Below are 12,654 nucleotides of genomic sequence, written 5' to 3'. Positions count from 1 at the left end.
TAAAGTATGCTCTTTTCTACTTTAGCAGCAGTGGGAGTTGTCAGGATCACGGTGTGTGGACCTGTCCAGGTGAAAGTCAGTCCCTGGGTGATGTACTTGCTGGAAGCACCTCTTGGACAGTCTTTGAACAGTTTGCTGAGTAACCTGTAAATCCTGCAAGTACTTAGGGAAAGGGTGGTTACATTTCTATACTTTGTAGCTAGAGTTTAAGTCCTAGTGACCACTGCTTCTAGCTGGAATTAGCAGTAGGTTCCAGCCCAAAATAGGCATGGGGGCATTGAGACAAGAGGAATAACAGAGACACTATACCTTAAATAAAGTAACAAAATCAGACTGTCCATACCCACAGTAGAGATCTTTGAGGGATAACTAAAACTCAAATATGTATTCAGGCAAGGCATAATAGATGGTCCTTGTGTTTACAAGAAATGAGATCAGTTTATCTGCTACTTGGAAAAAATACCTTAGGCTCATGAACAATGTCCTTGGGCCTTCAGCGACAATTCCCAGCATGCTGGGCAAGGTCAGGTCATGGGTAGCTGGAGCAGGGCTAGAAGAGACTGAATGCTCCCTCCATGGAGCAAGGGGGCAGCTTACCTTCTTGTGTCCCTTTTCCACAGCACAGACATGTCAACCAGTGGGGCTAGAAAGCCTGGCAGACTTCAGTTCAATGACCTTTCTTTCCATTCTGTAGCAGGGCCTTGATGGAATTCTATGAAGCCCTTTAGGGTGCTGGAGCCTTTAAGAGCATATGCCCAAAGCTGGTATTTCCTGACTTCTTTTGGGCCTTATTTGCCTTTCTGTTACTTCCTGGACCATTATAGACCTTAAAAGCCATGCTCAGAAGATCTCACTGAGGGGCTTGACTAAGAGAGCAAAATTGGGAATCCAGTTTCTAAAGAAGCCTTTTAGACTGAGGAAAGAAAGGATTTGATTTGTACGTGGTTGGAGACTGTGAAGGATCTGAGTTCAATTTAGGGTGAGGCCTCAGGTGGTGGGGGTTAGGGTGATGACCAGACAGACTACAGACTGAGAGTGAAGTTGAGCCTTAGGAGAGAAGACATGATATTCCTTCACAGCAAGGAAGTTAAGAAGGGTGGCTCTGTGTCTCCTTGAGACAGGCAGGGAGGGGCTGCAGAGGAGTAGGTTATTTACATATTGTAAGAGAGTACTAGTTTTGAGATTGCATGCTGCTAAATCCTGAGCTAGTGCCTGCCCAAACAGGTGTGGGCTGTTTTTGATCCCCTGGGGTAAGACAGTCCATGTGAGTTGCTGAGCTGCATTAGTGTCCAGGTCAGTTTAAATAAAAATAGACAGAAAGTAAGAGTCAGGCTGTAGAGGAACGGTAAAGAAGGCATTCTTGAAGTCTAGGACCATGAAGTGAGTGGTGTTTGAGGGAATGTGTGACAGTAGCTTATAGAGATTAGGGACTACTGGATGGAGGGGAACTACTGCCTCATTGATTAGGTGTAAGTCTTGTACGAGATGATAAGCCCCTGAAGGTTTTTGAACAGGAATGATGGGGGTATTGCAGGGAGAGTCCGTGGGGATGAGGAAGCCTTGATTTAAAAGGCAGGTAATTATTGGTTTAAGGCCTTAGAAACAGACACGGTTACACATTAAACAAAAACTTCACATACAAATTATGAATTAAGGAATTTAAATGAGCGTGCTTTACTTGTTTCAATTAAAATTATACTAAAGATATTTTCTGACAAACAAAGAGACAAAACAGATTACTCACTCACACTGCTCAATAGACAACTCTGCTTTTTTAAGCTTTTTGAGATGGCAGGGAGTTGTCAGCATAGAGGGGAGGAAGAGAGAAAACAGACGGATGGACAGTGTGAGCAGCTGATTGGAAAGAAGGAGGGTCAGAATCTGCAGGAGAAGGGGGAGGGGATAAAAGTGTTGGTGGTGGCACCACATGGTCAGAGGAGTCAAAAAGATTTGGAGCTCTGAAGAGAAGGGAGAGGATGAGGGGGAGAAAGGCATAGCTGTAGCGGAAGCTGGTGGGGTGGGAGGATGGGTAAGATACAGCTGAAGCTGATGGAAAGGGGGAATGGGTCAAAGAAGAAAAAAGAGACAGAGCCGCCTGTCTGTAAGGAGGGAGGAAGGGTTTAAGAACACAGTGGAGAAGGAAGGGGCCCCTGGCCAGCAGGGGAGGAAAAAGAGAGACTGGTATTTGCAGGTGAATGAGAAACAAGATCCTGCGAAGGGAGGGAAGGGGGATCTTGGAGGGAATAGACTCGAGCAGAAGAGGGACCAGAGAGGGGTCCCAAGAAAAGGGTGCCCTGGAGGGTCAGGCAGGAGGAAAAGAGAGTTGGGAGTCCACAGATAAGAAAAGATTAGGAGCAAAGGTTCTAGGTGAGGTTTCTTTGGCCAAAAAATGGCCTGCGTGTAGAACAAGCAGCACAGAAATTAAGGACAGAAGCGAAAGTAAAAGGAAGCCTGAACATAAAGGATTTCAGAAGCCTTTCCCATCTGGTGGCAAAGATTATCTAGATCTCTCAGTATGCTTAAATCAAAGGTCCCGTTTTCAGGCCAATGGGAATCTTTGTCGAGCCTATATTGAGACCAGGCTGTGTTGCAAAGAAAAATGAGTTTCTTTGGCACGAGGTCAGAGAGACCTAATATAGTAAGTTTTCTTTTTCTTTTTTACAGAGACAAAGAGAGAGTCAGAGAGAGGAATAGACAGGGACAGACAGACAGGACCGGAGAGATTAGAAGCATCAATCATTAGTTTTTCGTTGCGCATTGCAACACCTTAGTTGTTCATTGATTGCTTTTTCATTTGTGCCTTGACTGCGGGCCTACAACAGACCGAGTAACCCCTTGCTCAAGCCAGTGACCTTGGGTCCAAGCTGGTGAGCTTTTGCTCAAACCAGATGAGCCCACGCTCAAGCTGGAAACCTCAGGGTCTCGAACCTGGGTCCTCGGCATCCCAGTTCGATACTCTATCCACCGCGCCACCACCTGGTCAGTCTAGTAAGATTTTTTAAAAGACACCCCAACGGGGTTTGGTCAGATGGCTTTGACTCTGAAAAGCCCATTGTGGAGATTAGTGATCTAGAGAGGGTGTCCCCATCTCCAATCACAATCTCAAAGGAGAAAACTCTCCTGGCAATGTGGAGTCGTCCTACTTAGGTGTCATTACCGCCCAAGAAGGAGCTCAAAGAGAATGTGGAGGTATTTGGCTAAGCTCTTAGACTTTTGGAATGTGCTGTCTCCTGAGACAGAAAAATGGCAAACCCCTCAAAATGTGAGACTGACCAGAGAAAGCTGTCTGACGATGGATTAGGGACTTATGGATCGAATTAAAGCCAACTGGGAGAGGGAAGGGAGAAACTCCTTACCTTTCTGGTCCAGCAGGGGTTCAGGACAGGGACAGATTGCCAGCCAATCAACCTACAATTAATTACATGTCCAAACAGAATCGAAGTAAGCCCGGGATGAGCTGCCACTGCCCATTGCTTCCCTGGTTGTATGTTTGGATGACAAAGAGGGATCGTCCAGGCAGTTAGTACCCTGTCTGGGTTTCAACATCAAATGTTGGAATCCATGGGAGTCCGAAAAGACCAGAGTAACAAGCTTTATTGAAAGGAAGAAAGGAACCCTGCTGGGCACTTCTCTGGGGAGAAGGGCATCGGTTACAGACTAGGAACGAATTTTATAAGGTTTGGGAGAGCCTGAGGGGATACTGAGTCAAAAGTCTGATATGTTGCCTTTTACGGTTTTACAGTTTCAGCTTTCTGGATTCTTTTGCCTCAGGGGCAATTGTCCAGTAAGTAAGGATGAGGTCAGGCAGCCAGGTGGAACAACAAAGGGCAGCTGAAAGTTCTGGTAAATTCATATATCTATCAATTACTTAATGGTATTATAAAAGCAACTAATAGATGAAAGATAATGAAAAGATCATGTCTTTATTTTAATATGTGATTATATTAAGCAAATCATTTAGGCATCTTGAGCCTTAATTGCCTCATTGTTTATATGAGAATAATAGTATGTACATCTGGTATATTAGGGACTTGCTTTGAGAATTAAATCAGTTCATGTACCCTATAGGCTTTGTATAGGCTCTGCATTATGCATGCTATACAAATATACAGTGGTCTTTAGTTTGTGAAACTAAGTATCTGGTTCTTAGGTTGGATTTATGGATTCAAGTTTCTTCTTTTTCCTCTCAAAAAATGTAATCACAGTGTAAAATAAGTTGCTTTTTATGTGTGGCAAAAATTTCCCTGTTCTTTGATTTGGATAAATGTTTTGCCATATTTATCCATTAGATTGTAAATTACATTAATTGTTCATAGACTGAATTTAGTATTTTCATTTAATTATTCATTTTGTGATCTATGCTAAAATAGAAGAAAAGGCCATTTATGAATGCCATGACAGTAGAAATATGCATGTGAACATAGCAATTAATACTCTTAAGATGCTGAGAGATCAAGGTAATTTCTTATGTTTTTAACAATAAAATGGCTTTATTTGATATTTTTCTATTTCTACACCATGGTTTACGGATGAAGGGAGCAGGAAGAAAGGAAGTTACATTTTTTGGGAAGACAGCTGCTAATCCATTGATTATTTTTGAAGAAAAATTTTATTAAAAATAAGCACAGGATTCTAGGTCCAGAGATTTTGAAAAACAAATTGAATCAGATGAACATGTAACTGAAGATAGCTCCTGTAAAGGTAGTAGCCACCATCACAGCCACCTGGCCCATGCAGGTTTACATTGGATTCGGACAGTCAGTAAAGAAACAACAGAGCCAAGAACTGGTGGGCCATTAGCTATAATTCTAGCTTGCACCCAGCAGGCAAGTAAAAACACACACTGGGCTCCAAAACCCACTCACATTCAGTGCTCACAAAGCTACTGACTTAAATTTGAGTTCCCTAGAATCAAAGGTCTCTAGCTCACCAGCCTTATTCACCTCTGTTCCCCGTCTCCTTCTCTCTGCACAAACTCTGCACAAACTGGCTTCTCCTTCAACACTCCACCATCTTGACTGCTTCTCCTGTCCTCCTGCACGTGGCCTCTCTCTGCTCTCCTCTCTAACGCTAATCTCAGGAACTGAGAGCAAGCTCCTGGTCTGCCTCACTTTATAGTGTAGAAGTAAAAAAACCCTTAATCCAATATACAAAATAGGGAAGTCTCTAAAACAAAGTCACTTCTCTGAGGCACGATGGAATTGTACCACCCCACATCAAAAAGGGTGGGAAAGGCTTAGTTCTAAAACCAAGCCCGGCCCTGGCCGGTTGGCTCAGCGGTAGAGCATCGGCCTGGTGTGCGGGGGACCCAGGTTCTATTCCCGGCCAGGGCACATAGGAGAAGCACCCATTTGCTTCTCTACCCCCCCCCTCCTTCCTCTCTGTCTCTCTCTTCCCCTCCCGCCGCAGAGGCTCCATTGGAGCAAAGATGGCCCGGGCGCTGGGGATGGCTCCTTGGCCTCTGCCCCAGGCGCTAGAGTGGCTCTGGATGCAGCAGAGCGATGCCCTGGAGGGGCAGAGCATCGCCCCCTGGTGGGCAGAGCATCGCCCCTGGTGGGCGTGCCGGGTGGATCCCGGTCGGGCGCATGTGGGAGTCTGTCTGACTGTCTCTCCCTGTTTCCAGCTTCAGAAAAATACAAAAAAATAAAAAATAAATAAAAAATAAAATAAAATAAAATAAAATCAAAATAAAACCAAGCCCCAGGCTACAAGGATCCTGTCTGTCCACAGCCCGCCCCCAACACACATTAATATCACCTGAGTGACGGGCTTCCATGTGGGCAGCGCCATCTTTAACAAAGTGAGCATAATATATTTCATCTGCCCAACAGCTGCAAAAATAAAAAACAAACATATCAGACCTACTTCTAAAGAAAAACTACCCTGTCTGGCTTTGCCAGTCCTCCAGGGCAAGAGTTTCTCACTTATTTCAACCAACAAGCTTAAGTCTATCCCTAGACTGATCATGCTGTCTTTCTAATTCTTCTTGTCTGACAATTTTCTATATTTTCTTGTATTTGTCTTTCTACTACACCTTTTTGAATTCTTGTTTTTTCCTTCTGCCTTCTCTTTCCTCCCTTCTCCTAGCAATAAGATTAGGCAGATTAGTATAATTTCATTGTTGTTTTCACATTGTTCATTCTGGGGAGTTTTTTTGTTTTGTTTTGTTTTGTTTTATTTATTTATTCTATTTAGAGAAGAGAGAGAGAGAGAGAGAGAGAGAGAAGGGGGGAGAGCAGGAAGCATCAACTCTCATATGTGCCTTGACCGGGCAAGCCCAGGGTTTTTGAACCGGCAACCTCAGAGTTCCAGGTCAACGCTTGATCCACTGTGCCACCACAGGTCAGGCTTGTTTGTTTGTTTTTTAATTCTAGGCTTTCATTGAGCATACAGTCAACTTCAATTGCCAGATAACCACTAGCTAACTTATATGTAGGCACAGATGGAAACAGTGCCACTCAACTTTGCTGTGGCCCTGGCTTTCGATTAGTCACTGGATTCAAATATAAGAAAAGGTTAATTATGCTCTCTGATATTTAATTATTTCAGTTCATTACTGAAAGCCAGGAGGAAAATAACTTAAATGTTCCTCAAAGGTATTTCTCATTTGGAACTCTAGCATTTTAATAAATTAGCATGTCTGATTACTAAACAAGTACTTTTTCTTTTTTTAGAAATAATATGGGGCACTGAAGCTATTTGTCTTTTTCAAATATTCATCAGCTCTTAGTGGTTTTGAATAACAGAAATAAAGGTCACTGGAATAAAGCTGCTTCTCAAGAAAAAACGATCTTTCACTTTGATTGAGTAAGCCCCGCCTTAGTGTGTTTATCTGTGATAAATACCTTGTCTTTGTCTAGCATTATCTTCCAGAGAGAAATCAGCTGTATGTAATTATTACAGCCAGGGGATCATTTATTTTTAGTTTGATACTTTCAAGAATGAATGGCTGTCAAAAATAAGCTGACAGTGAGGACAATTAAGAGTTTTGTTCTTGGGTTTCACACAAGAATGTAAGATTCTTAGAGAGCAAAAAATGCTGGTAATCACTTTCCACTTAGTACGGTGCCATCTTTTGTGTTTTGTTTTTTTTTTTAATTTAGAAGTTAAATTTAATAAGGTGACATTGATCAGTAAGAAATATAGGTTTCAGGTGAACATTTCCATGCATTTGAACTGTTGATTGCGTTGTGTGCCCATCATCCAAAGTCAGCTCATTTTCTGTCACCGTACATTTGTTCCCCTTAATTCCCTTCTTTCTTGCCCGCCTTCCCCTGGTAACCACTTCAGTTTTATCTGTGTCCATGAGTTCTAGTTTTGTATCCCTCCTATGTGTGTAAGCCTAGGATTTTCTTGTTTAACTTAGTATAATGTTCTCAAAGTCCATCCTTGTTGTCTTAAGTGGTAATATATCATTTCTTATGGTTGAGTAGTATTCCACTGAATGTATGTATGACATCTTCTGTCGAGGGACACTTTTCAAATCAAGTAATAAGATAAAAACTTATGGTTATCACCAGACACTGAAAGTGTTTTCTTCATCGACAGGGTCATTTTAGGTATTAAATGGAATGTATTTTCAAAATATTCTCTTGAGCCTGACCAGGCGGTGGTTCAGTGGATAGAGCATCAGACTGGGATGTGGAGGACCCAGGTTCGAGACCCCGAGGTCACCAGCTTGAGCACAGGCTCAACTGGTTTGAGCAAGGCTCACCAGCTAGTACCCAAGGTCTCTGGCTCAAGCAAGGGGTTACTCAGTCTACTGTAGCCCCATGGTCAAGGCACATATGAGAAAGCAGTCAATGAACAAGTAAGTGCCACAACGAAAAACTGATGATTGATGCTTCTCATCTCTCTGTGTTCCTGTCTGTCTGTTCCTATCTATCCCTCTCTCTGACTCTCGCTCTGTCTCTGTAAAAAAATAAAAAATAAAGAAAATACTCTCATGAGTAGAATGTGCAGATGACATTTTTTGCTTGAAAATAACAAATTAGATTTGAAATTGGACATCTAAATATAACTTCATTGAAAGAGGTTACCATTGAGATATTTAAATTTGGTTTCTGTTTATAAAAAGACCTTACTTCATGTGTAATAGTGTTTCTTGACCTTTTTTATTTCTGTTCCAAGAAATTTTTTAGACATTGTTTTTTCTATCTTCCTATTCTCTGCCTAACATAAAATACTAAGGGATAATCTTTTGTTGTGTAAGGTTGAATTTTGGAGAGCCATATAACCACTGTAATATCTAGGATATTTTTTTCATTTCTCAAGAGCCAATTTTGCTTTCTTAGTGGCAATACCGCCACCCCCATTGAGAATGCATAGCATAATTCAAATCATTAGGAAAAACATTTTTAATAAGACACCAAAGACAACTATCTTATATAGGCCTTTCTAATCATGGCTATAGAGATGTATATAATTTTAATAATTTTAATGAATATAATTTTTTACATGTAGTTTGTCTAACTTATTTAATTGAAGAAGGTGTCACAGAAGTCTTTAGTCATTTAATCTAGAATCTATGTTAATATCTATTCTATAGTATACTTTTTAATGACTATATAATACTTTATTATATAGAACTATAGATATTCCATTATATGAAGTCTAGACTATTGATGATCCAAAAACATTTGAGTATTTAGATTGTTTACATTTTCTTTATCATAAATTTTATGATAAATATCAGTGTGAATTCTAATATTTCTTCATACTCAAGCCTATGTATCTTAGCATAAATTCCTGTGTAGAAAGCTAGCAGAATGGTTCTGCATGTTTAAAATTGGTCAACATTGTTAACTGCCTGCAAAAGGGTTTGTCCATTATGTTCTCCACCAATTGACAGACAATATTGTAATATATTTTAAGTTATTACACTCTTGCTGGTTCTTATTCTTCCGTGAGTTTAATGGGATCTTCCCTACTCCTTTTTAGAACAAGTCAGAAAATACTTAGGTAATTACTGAAAATTCACAGTGTCAAATGATAACTGAAGGGCTTGCATTATAAATGAAAGAAACTTTGAATTAAAAAAAACAACCAAATGCATTCTTTAAAAAATGTTATAAAATAAACCCAAGTGCTCTATCCATAAAATTTTCCTCTAAATCCAAATATCTGATTAAGTAACACATTCCCTAACTAAGCTGGATGAAGGAACTCAATAAACTTTTCATAATGTCTTTCTCTCCATCCCTCCTAATTTTAAGTTTTACTTGTTTACCAATATTACTTAGTAAAGAGGTAATTGACAATTGTACAAGTAAGGTCTCTATTTTATTCAGCAAATGTTTATCTCATTGGGTCAGTAATGTATTCTAACTGATGAAATCCACTGAATTACACTCTTGAGTATGTTATCCTTTGGTAAGGTACCAAAGAATTGAAAAATTAATATTGATGTTTTAAAGTCAGGTTTCTTGTCCTCTCCTCTCTATAGGGAGTGAAAGTAAAGGGATGTGAAATTTTCCTAGCTTGCAGAAACATACTGTGTAGGAAACCCCTTTTTACTAGGAAGCTTAAAGGACACTTTATAATTTAGGCTAGGCATACAGAAAGATTTTGTAAATATAATTTTTATACTTGTGTGTGATTTGCACCAACTCAGGATAGACAACAGTACTGTATTGTAAAGAGATTTTGTGCCAGGGAGACTTTGATTCCCCAATCCCCACCTCTGTGAGAAACGGGGTAAACCCCTAGCCAGGTGTGGGGATGCTAGGGAGAGATGAAGAAAGCTATTTTCCTTTCTCTGTCTTTCTTTAATGGGCCATTTACAACAGCTTATTCCCTGGTGCCACGTAGGCTCCCGCACCATCCTGAAAGCATATAGTTAATGCATATACCTCTAGACAAAGGAACTGCAAATAAACACTGAAAAATTTGGAAATATGTTTTAATATCTAGAACAACATTTTTTGCTATGGTGTTACTTTATAAGTTTTAGTGTAGAAATGTTTTTTATAAATGCTATAGATGAGTGTTATAAGCTTGCTAATGAATTGTGTCATCACTCCCCCTCCCCTTTTTCCCACCAACCTGTGTGTGATCAAAGATATATAACCTCTAAGGTTTCATTTCTTTAACCTTTCCAGTAAGTCTCATTTCAGGGCTCGCAGCAGATGACCAACTGCAAAGGAATGTCTGGCGTCACAAGCCGAGAAGTCCTGGATGATTGAAAACCGCTAGAAGTTAAACATACTCAAACTTCCATAAAAGACCAACCTTTAAAGGTCCAGCAGCCAATGAACTGATGCCCCGCGACCCTTCCTACTCCCCTCCCCAAACCCTTAAAGCAGGGTCCTAGCCTGTGCCTGGCGCGACTCTCCCTTGTGAGCCAGCCCGGTGGGTTTCTTTTCAATAAAGCCTGTTACACTGGTCTTTCCAGACTCTAACATAATGTGCCTCAGGGCTGGGCGCGGGGCGCATGATTTGGGTCAGCTATGTTCCATGTTAGCCATATGCGGCCGGCATATTAAATTTCCTCCTTTTAATAAAACTCCTTAAAAATTTATTTGGACTTAGTGTCTCTACATAAACCCTGTGAAACAGTACTTTACAACAATCCATTCAACCATTAATTATTGGGGCTGTATGGCCTGGAAACCTAAAATATTTAAAATTTGGCACTGAGTTTGTTGGGCACCCCTGTTCTAGAACAATGCTAGCTGTTCTAGACTTCTAGAAACTTCTGTTCTATATTTTCACTATGGAATATTGAGGAAGGAGACCCCACCCTTGAGATAAGAGGCTTCAAGGATATTTTATAATTTAGGCCAAGCATTCAGAGAGATTTTGTAAATATTATTTTTATACTTGTGTGTAATTTACACCAGCTCAAGATGGCCGATCACATTTATGCTTAGGAAGGGCTGTTATATTGTAAATGAAGAGGTTTTCATACTAGAAGGTTTTGAATGGAAGGAGGAAGGATACTCGGACCCCCTCCTTTCCCCACACCTGTGAGGAAGAAGGTAAACAGCCAGGAATGAAGGAGGGGGAAGGGAGATGTGAGCAACCTATTTCTCTCCCTTTTCTTTCTCCTTAATGGGCGATTTACAAATGTTTATCCTCTGAAATCCTGTAAGCCCCCTCACATCCTGAAATCCTGTGATTAACATATATACCTCAAGAGAAAGGAATCACGAGACCCATATATGTGAACTTGTGTTCTGTAAAGGGTATATAAAATGTAAGAAATCTAATTTCAGGGAGCACGTGTCTTTAGAGCTATAGCCCGCATGCTTTGTGACTTTTATTAATAAATTTTCTTTTTCTTCTTATAGTCATCTGAGTGTCAATCCTCTGAAGTTTTGCTCTCCTACATTTCACTAACCACATGTGGCTATTGAGCACTTGAAATGTGTCTAATGTAACTGAGAGAATGTTTTCACTTTTTAAAATTAATTCAAACTAAATAGCCACATGTGGCTGCAGCACTGCACAGACAGCGCTCAAACTTTAGGGACCCTGGCTGATTAGCGGTTTCAGCCAGCCCTGGGACTTACCTTCATGTAGAGAAGGGCTAGTTCTTCAGTGAAGGAATACAAATGAGGCCATTTGATTTTCATAAGTGCATGCTAGTTTTTTTCTCTGTAAAGCTGGTATCCAGAGTACAGATATTTATTTCAGACGGCAATGAGGAGCCACTGAGCCACTTCATCCGCAGGTGTTGTAAGGTACCAAAAACTACAGAATTAATATTTTAAGAGGCTTGGAGAACATTTTATTAATTTGGGTTAAGGTGTGCAGAGAAATTGTGAGAGTAGTCTCTGTACTGTGTGATTGGCATAACCAGGATGGCCCTTGGCATTGTATTGTAAATGCAAAGGGAAGGAAAACATGGATTCCCAGACATTCCGCCACACCTGTGAGGAAAGGGGTGAATGGCAAGCCAGGTGCAGGAAGAGAAAAGCCAAAATAAACCTTTTCTTATAGCAATGAGCCATTTGCGGGCATTTGTCCCCACGGAAACTACCTCTCCTATGTAAATGCGTGTGGTTAACACGTGTGACTCTGGACAGAGAGATGGCGGATAAACACTAGGAAATATAGGAATGTCTTTTAATATGTAAAGAGACATCTTTCTACCATTGTGTTGACTTGTAAATTTTGTTTTCTCCAAAATGATGTATGGCTTGCAAATTGAACATGGTCCTATCATGTTAAAGGACATATGACTATAACCAATAGTGGTAAAGGGCTCCTAATTATAATTTTTGCTTCTGTACTTCCCACTTACAAAACTATAAAAACTAAGTAGAACAAAGGGCCCGCGCGCGTGCTCCCTTAGACCACTGTTGGAGCTGCCGCCGCTTGGCCAAGCTAGACAATAAAGCTTTGGTGTGTAATCGACGGACATTGTTCCTGTCTTTCATGCTTTGGGTCCCTCCGAATTTGGCTTAACAGGCAATATTACCTTTGCATGTGACAGGTAAGACTGGAATGTGCTTCCGACTCTACCAAACTGGGGTAAGAGAGTTGGGGACATAACTTTTTTGTAAGAATGTTCTTCACGGGGATGTCTTTCTGTTACTTCAAGGTCATCACATCTCAAATTGGACTTACTGTCTCACAGTGATGTTCCTGTAGCTGATTTTCCAGGAATCATCTAATTCTGCCTGACACCCACAGCAAAGCATTTCAAAC

The sequence above is a fragment of the Saccopteryx leptura genome, chromosome 2, assembly GCF_036850995.1.
Source record: "Saccopteryx leptura isolate mSacLep1 chromosome 2, mSacLep1_pri_phased_curated, whole genome shotgun sequence".
NCBI classification, from domain to species: domain Eukaryota; kingdom Metazoa; phylum Chordata; class Mammalia; order Chiroptera; family Emballonuridae; genus Saccopteryx; species Saccopteryx leptura.
This window is presented reverse-complemented; position numbering follows the sequence as displayed.